The sequence below is a fragment of the Pan paniscus genome, chromosome 15 (assembly GCF_029289425.2).
Source record: "Pan paniscus chromosome 15, NHGRI_mPanPan1-v2.0_pri, whole genome shotgun sequence".
Classification (NCBI taxonomy): domain Eukaryota; kingdom Metazoa; phylum Chordata; class Mammalia; order Primates; family Hominidae; genus Pan; species Pan paniscus.
In genome coordinates this window covers 60,168,868-60,177,776 of record NC_073264.2, presented here as the reverse complement: position 1 = coordinate 60,177,776, position 8,909 = coordinate 60,168,868, and positions in this window count along the sequence as shown.

Genomic DNA, 8,909 nt, shown 5'->3' with positions numbered 1-8,909 from the left:
AAAATAAATATTTTAAATTATACATTAGATTATTTAATATTATCTACAGACTCACTTGGGGCAAGAGACTACAGGCAGAGATTTCTAAATAAAGCATAATGTGTTTATGGTATAATTTGTCTCTGGTCACTACAAAAAATCAACTAAACACAAAGGAAATCAATAAGGATGGAAATAAGGTGTAAAAATGTAAAATATACAGAAAACAACAAAATGACAACAGAAAGCTCTCTCCTATCACTATTTTAAATGTAAATGGATTAACTTCTCAAAGATATTAGATTGGCAGAATGGATTGAAAAAACAGTCCAATTATTTGTTTTCTAAAAGAGACTCACTTTAGATTTGAGGACATGCATAGACTGAAAGTGAAAGGATAACAACATATTTCATGTAAATAGTAACTAAAATAGAAGTGGCTATACTACTATCGGACAAAATAGAATAAATTAAAAACTGCGAAGAGGGACAGGAAAGGACGGTATATAATAATAAAAGGGTCAGTTTACTAGAAGATTTAATGGTTATGAACATATATGCACCAAACATAAGAGCTCCTAACGGCATGAAGCAAATACTGACAGAATTAAAGAAACAAGTGTTCCTATAATTATAGTAGGAGATGTCAATGACCAATTTTCAATAATGAATAGAAGAACCAGAGAGAAAATTAATAAGGAAATTGAGGAATTGAAAAACACTAGACTAATTGGGCCTAAGAAATATATACAGAACACTCCACCCAACAGCCAAATACACATTTTTTCTCAAATACACATCTAACATTCTCCAGGACTGACTATATTTTGGGTCACAAATCAAGTCTTAATGAATTTTAAAATATTGAAATAATACAAAATATATTTTCCAATCACAATGGGATAAAACTAAAAATTATAGCAAGAAGGAAAAATGGAAAACCTAAAAATACGTGGAAATTAATTAACACACTCTTAAGCCACCAACATGTCAAGAAATCACAACAGAAATTAGAAAATATATTGAGACAAAAATGAAAACATAACATACTAAAACTTATGAGATGCAGCGAAAGTAGTGCTAAGAGGGAAATTTATAGCTATAAATGCTTGCATTAAAAATATCTCAAATTGAAAACCTAAATGTATGCCTTAAGCAGCTAGAGAAAGAACAAACTAAACTCAAAACTGGCAAAAGGAAAAAAACGATAAAGCTTAAGGCAGAGAAACAAAACAGATAACAGAAAGATAGATAAATCGACAAAACTAAAAGCTGGTTCTTCAAAAGACTGACAAAATTGACAAGTCTTTAGCTACATTGACTAACAAAAAAGGAGTCAAATAATGAAATTAGAAAAGAACAAGGGGACACTACAACCAACTTAACAGAAATAAAATAGATTATAAGAAAGTACTAAGAACATGGTATGCCAACAAACTTGATAACTTAGATAAAATGGATAAATTCTGAGAAAAACACTACCTACCAAGACTGAATCATTAAAGAAAATATGAACAGACCTATAACTAGTATGGAGATTAAATCAGTAAGCAAACACCTCTCAACAAAGAAAACCCTAAACCCAGGTAGCTTCACTGGTTAATCTATCAAACACAGTGTAAAGAAGACTTGACACAAATGATCCTCAAACTCTTCCAAAAAATTGAAGAGGACAGAACACTTCCAAATGTATTCTGTGAGGCCAGCATTACCCTGATATAAAGACATTACAAGAAAAGGAAACTACAGACCAGTATCCCTGGTGGATACTTGTGGGGAAAGGCAGTCATGCACAGATTATTGCCCTCTGCATAGTCACGTAAGACTGGCTGTGAGCCTGGAACATTTCCTTACAGGGAAATAAGGAGCCCTCACAGCTTGTGCTGGGCGTATCTGTTTGGGTGTTTGGGAACATCTTTCCCTGTTGCAGGATTGGTGTATACTCCTTTGTTCTGCTTAAACGTGTGTGTCAATGGAGCTCAGCCTCACCCTCTTTTTTTATATTTCAGACTCCATGGGGAAGGGGGTCAAGGTTCTTCACTTGCAGTAGACAGTTTCCTTGCATCAGCTGTGAGGCAAAATCTGTTGGCCATGAAGGACCCTTGCTCACAATTTAAGCTGATGTTTTTCTGCCCCTTCTTTATGTAAGTAAAGCATTGTTCCATCCAATGCCTGTGTAAGTTGTGCCTTTCTTGGCAACTTTCTTGCAAGTTGGAAGACACATGCAAACCATCCAGGAGTTTGATGTCCTAGAACTGCTACTTAGGGTGATAGGCAACAGATGTTACTTGCTTCACAATACTGGTGCAAAAGTCCTCAATAAAATACTAGCAAAGAGAATTCAACAGCATACCAAAAGAATTGTATGACTTGACCAATTGAGATTATTCCTGAAATGCAAGGATAATCAAATATCTGAAAATCAATCACTACAATATACCACATTAGCAAAATGAAGAAAAACCCATACGATCATCTTTATTGATGCAGAAAAAGCATTTCACAAAATTCAACACTCTTTCATGATAAAAAAAATACTAAACATTTAGAAAAAAAAGGAAACTATCATATACAAAGGAAACTAATGAATAGAAAGAAACCAGCTAAACATAAGAAGGCCATATATTAAAAAACAGCTAATATCATGCTCAATGGTAAAATACTGAAAACATTTTCCTTAAGATTAACAAGACAAGGATGTCTGCTTTTCACACAGTGTGAAAATCCTAGACAGAGCAAATAGGCATAAATAAATAAGTGGCACCCAAATTGGAAAGGTTGAAGTAAAATTATCTCCGTTTATAGATGACATGATCATGTATGTAGAAAACCCAAAAGATTCCATTAAAAACCCTATCAGAACTAATAAATGAATTCAGCAAAGTTGCAGGATAGAGTATCAACACACAAAATTCAGTTGATTTCTATACACAAACAATCCAAAAAGGCAATTAAGAAAACAATTCCATTTGTAATACCATCAAAAAGAATACTTAGAATAAACTTAACCTAGAAAATCTACAAAATGTAGCTGAAAGAAACTAAAGAAAATACAAGTGGAAAGATAGCCTTTGCTCATGAATTGGAGGGCGTAATATTTTTATGAGATCAGTACTACCCTAAGTGATCTAGATTTTTTAAATTCTAATCAAAAATCCCAATAGTTATTTGTAAGAAATAGAAAAATTCTTTCCAATTTGGTATGGGATATCAAGAGATGCCAAATAGTCAAAACAATCTTGAAAAACAAAGCTGGAGGTCTCACATTTTTTAATTTCAAAGTTGCAAAGCTACAGGAGTCGAAACAATGCGGTATTGGTATAATGACAGACATGTAAACCAATGGAATAGAATAAGCAGCCCAGAAATAAACCCTTGCATATATGTTCAAATAATTTTTGACAAAGGTGCTAAGACTATTTAATGGGGAAAGAATAGTCTTTTCAGCAATCAATGTTGGGAAACTGGATATCCACATGCAAAAGAATGAGATTGGGCACTACAGTCTTATGTAATCTAATCATATACGTTGAATCATGTACATGACGATTACTAATGATTAGAGATATGCAAATCAAAAACATCATGAGGAACCATCTCACACTTATTAGGATGGCTCTATAAAAGAAAACAAAGCAGAAAAACAAAGGTTGGTGAGGAAACAAACAAATATAAATGGCCAATAAGCCCATAAAACGATGCTCAACATCACTAATCATTAGAGACATGCAAATCAAAAACACTGTGAGAAACCATGGTAGAGATCATGCAGTCTCTACCTTGCTGGCTTTGAAGAAGCAAGCTGCCATATTGTGAACTGCCTACTGGTGATGCAACAGGGACCGGGAGATAACCTCTGGCTGACAGCCAGTGAGCAACTATGGTCAGTGGTCTGGCCACTTGCAAGGAAACTGAATGCTGCTAAAGGCCATGTGAGTTTGCAAGGAGATTTTTCCTCAGTTGAAACCACACTCCTGTCTGACACTTTGATTGCTGTCTTGCAGAGGACCTAGCTAAGTTGTACTCAAACTTCTGACCCACAGAAACGGAGATAATAAATGTGTTTTGAGCTACTAAATTTGTGGAAATATGGTTATGCTGTAACAGACAACAAATATATTGGGAAAGAATAATAACTGGGGCCTATATACTGAACTATTCCTAAAGCTCACACAGGGTTGGAAATTGAGCTTTTTCAGCTAAAGAGACTATATTCTATGCTGAAGAAATTCAGTAGAGAATCAAGAAAGGCCATGACTGAGAAGCACAGCAAAATTAGCCCCAGAAAAATATTGGCTACTTTAAGCCCGAAATGAGCTTAAAAACAAATCTTGAAAAAAATGAAAGTAATATTTAAGTAACAAATTGCCTGCCAGAGAAATTCCAAGGAATCTAAAGAAACATCATAAACCCAAGCACTCTAAAATATAAAATTTACAATACTCATTATCCAATTGAAAAAATATGAGATATACAAAGAAGCAGGAAAATATAACCAATGATCAGGAGAAAAATCATTCAATAGAAACAGACCCATAAATAACAAAGTAATGGAACTAGCAGACAAGAATCGTAAAAGAGCTGTTATAACTACCTAAATGATATAAGAAGCATTAACATAACAAAGGGGGAAATAGAATACTTAAAAAGTATAACCAAATGGAAATTCTAAAGATGAAAAATACAATAGAAAAGAATACTTCACTAGATGGGATTGGAAGCAGAAGAAAAAATTCATAAATATAAACACATAGCAGATTTTATCCAAATGTATGCATACAGAGAAACAAAACACCCCTCAAAATCAGAGTCGCAGTCAAATACAGAACGTATTAAGTATGTGTATTGGGAAAAAGTAGGGTATAGAATAATGACTGAAAAATTTTAAATTTGATGAAATAAGGGCAGAGTAATGACTGAAATTTTTCCAATTTTATATAAACTATAAACCTAGTTTCAAGAAACTCAATGAACCACAAGCAGGATGAACAGACACACACACACATATGCACACACACATACACCAACATCCTTCTACACAAAAAACATGTACACAGCATAATCAGATTGCTAAAAACCAGCTGTCTAAAATGTAGCCAGAGGAAAAAAAGACACAGTATGTAAAGGGCAAGAAATATATATATATAAAAAAACAGGCTTCCTGTCATAAGTAATGCAAACCAGAAGACAATGGAACAACATCTTTAAGGTGCCAGACCGGAATTAAATATGCAATGAAAATAACATTTTAAAAAAAGGCAAAACAAAAACTTTTTCAGACACACAAAACCTGGGAGAATTCATCATCAGTTGAGATGTTTGTGGTCCTTCATATGCTGAATAGTTTGGGATTATATCCCATACATTTTGAACACTATGCAACCATAAAAAGATATAGTCTTTTAAAAACATGATTCTGAAACAACAAACCACAGGATATTCATATTAAAAACAACAAGAACAATAAATTTTGATTACTCATACAATTCACCAAAACTAACTTGAAATATATAAATAAACATAAATAATAAACTATATAAAAAGGACATGTAACGCATTAAGAAGTCGAATAAAAAAAGGGAGATATTTGAACAAACAATTCACAAGAGATGATATAAGATGGCCAATAAACTCATAAAAATGCTTAACATAATTAGTCATCTAAGAAATGCAAATTAAAATCACAATGAGATAATATCATTAGATCAGTTAAAATGCAACACCTAACAACATAAAATTTCAGTGGAGATGCAGAGCAACTGGCACTCTTGACATATTGTTGATGGGAGTGTGAAATTATACAACCACTCTGAAAAACCATTCTGGCTGTTTCTTATAGAGTTATACACACACTTAGTATTTCACATATCAATTTCACTCCTAGGCATTACCAAAAACAGTGTGTTTCCTGGCCGGGCACAGTGGCTCAGCCTGTAATCCCAGCACTTTGGGAGACAGAGGCGGGCGGATCACCAGGTCAGGAGAGCGAGACCATCCTGGCCAACATGGTGAAACCCCGTCTCTACTAAAAATACAAAAAATTAGCCGGGTATGGTGGTGCACGCCTGTAGTCCCAGCTACTCCATAGGCTGAGGCAGGGGAATCGCTTGAACCCGGGAGGCGGAGGTTGCAGTGAACCGAGATCGCATCACTGCACTCCAGCCTGGGCAACAGAACGAGGCTCCGTCTCAAAATAAAAACGAAAGTGTGTTTCCTCACAAAAGACATTAAAAATATTTGTGATAGCCCGAATCTGGAAACAACTCAAAGTTCATCAATTTGTATAAATGGAATTTTGGTATAGATATACAATAGAATACTACTCAGCAATAAAATATGACATATTGGTAAGTGAAATAATATGGGTAAATATAAAAAAATCATGCTAAAGGAAAGACGTGAGCTGTAAAAGACTATAAATATATGATTCCTGCATAATAGATGACTCCATGTATAAGAAATTCTAGGAAACACAAAATTATAGCAAGTAAAAATGGATCGATCAGTGGTTGCCTGAGACTGGGGCCAGGCGCAGTGGCTCGCGCCTGTAATCCCCCAGCACTTTGGGAGGCCGGGGCGGGCGGAGAACGAGGTCAGGAGACCGAGACCATCCTGGCTAACACGGTGAAACCCTGTCTCTACTGAAAAAAAAAAAAAACAAAAAACAGCCGGGCGTGGTGGCGGGCACCTGTAGTCCCAGCTACTCGGGAGGCTGAGGCAGAAGAACGGCATGAACCCGGGAGGCAGAGCTTGCAGTGAGCCAAGATTGCGCCCCTGCACTCCAGCCTGGGTGACAGAGCGAGACTCTGTCTCAAAAAAAAAACAAAACAAAAAAGAAAAACCTAAGAAAGATTTTTGAGATAATGTGTATGTTCTATAGCTTGATTTTGATGGTTTTTACATTGATGTATACATTTGGAAAACTCATTAAACTGTATACTTTAAATGAGTGGATTTCATTTTATAAAAATTATACCTCAAGGTTGCTTTTTAAAAATTCAAAAATTAGAGATAGAATAAAGAGTAAAATAATAAATATCATTACCCCCATCAAACCTCCAATAAAATTAGAAAAGAAAAACAATTATTCACAGACAACATAATTGTTACTTAGAAAATATGCGAGACTACACAAACTTCAAATTGGTGGTAATGTGACAATTAGTAAATCAATCAGAATATGTAATAATATTACGCTAGTAATTATTATAATGATGGTGATGATGTCATCCATAATAGCAACAAAACTATATGACTATATGTCATAAAGATGACAAAATATGTACAAACATGTTAATGGAAAAAATTATAAATCCTTATTGAAAAACTTAGAAAAACATAGATGAGGCCCTAAATAGGGAAGTACCTCATTTGTGTTTAAAAATACAATATCATCATATAATAATTATCTTCAAATTCAAAGACATTTCTATTAAAACTTCAGCAGAGTATATATGGAATTTGATTCATTTGTATGAATTTGATCATGAAATTCATACAAAAGCGTAAAAACATTTATTTCACGACTTATTCCAAGGCTATTGTAATTCAAACAGAACAGAATCAAAAGTCCAAAAACAGATTTATGTACATATAAGAACCTGAAATATGACAAAGATAACATTAAAAATGAATAAGGAAATAATTATTCAATAAATTGTTCTGGAACAATTGGCTCTCCATATGGAACAATATGTAAAATTAGATCCTGCTTTACATGCATGCACACATGCACAATTTAGATGGATTAAAATGATTTAAATGTAAAAACGCAAAATTGTAAAACTTTTATAAGAACGTTTAAGGAAATGTCTCATGACATCAAAGTTGGCGAATGGATGGCATAAGTTGTATAAACCCTAAAGGAAAAGAGTAATAACAATAATTTCATTAGAATTACATTCGCTCTATCACAAAAAATACCATAAGAAAAGGCTTAAGGCAATGTGTCCACAATTCAGAACATCGCAATCTTTGAAAAAAGAGGAAGAAAAATAAGCCATATTTTCTGCCAAATTATTTTCTTTTCAGAACACCTTTTTGAATTTTATAAGGAACAATGGTAAAAGAAACTTCTCAGGATCACATCAATCAGAATATTTTTAGTTTTTATACTCATCTAGTGATTGGATTGCAATTTGTTCCTTCTCTGATTTTTGCCTCCTTCTACTTTCTTCTCACATGCTACCTTCATCTTTCTTCCCAGTCTGCATGATTTCCTTGCTCTTACTCTAGTCTTTCCTATCTGGTTCACAGCTGAAACAAAATGTCCTGTTTTGATAAACTGTATTGAACCTCAATGAAGGAATTTATTTCATGGAATTTTTACACCAAACAACTTTTCTACATGGATAGCAGTCTTATGACTCTGACAATAACTATATCTTAATCTCTTACTTGCAGAAAAAGTCTGACATCTTCTCAGATCATATTAGAAAGTTTTTTCAGAAAATCAATTTTTGTATTAATGGCCAACTGTCACTGCTGTACCTCAGAGTCTTTCTCCAAGGCTCAAAATATCATTGCCCCAAGCAGATATACTATGTAGGCAATTATTAGTATGCCTTTGTGGATTTATCTCTTTCTTATACCCTGGAATGAGGGTCAGAAGAATTCACATCACTTTATGTCCTCCCAAAAGAAACCCAATACGACAAAGCAAAACAAAATTTTCAGATAGGCAATGTGAATTCCCTCATATTTATTAACATACCTTTAGACAACTATACAAAAGAGACCAATTCCTAGTCATGGAAGCAGAAAAATGACTCCACTTTCCCTCTAACTATAAACCTCCTATTCTTAAAAAGATGATAAACTGTGCTATTTTTGTAGATAGAAATATATTGGAGGGTCAAAGCTGGCCAAGTGGCTCAGTTGTTTATTCAGCCTCCGTGGAAGAAATTTTATCACGGAGTTACATGTTGGAG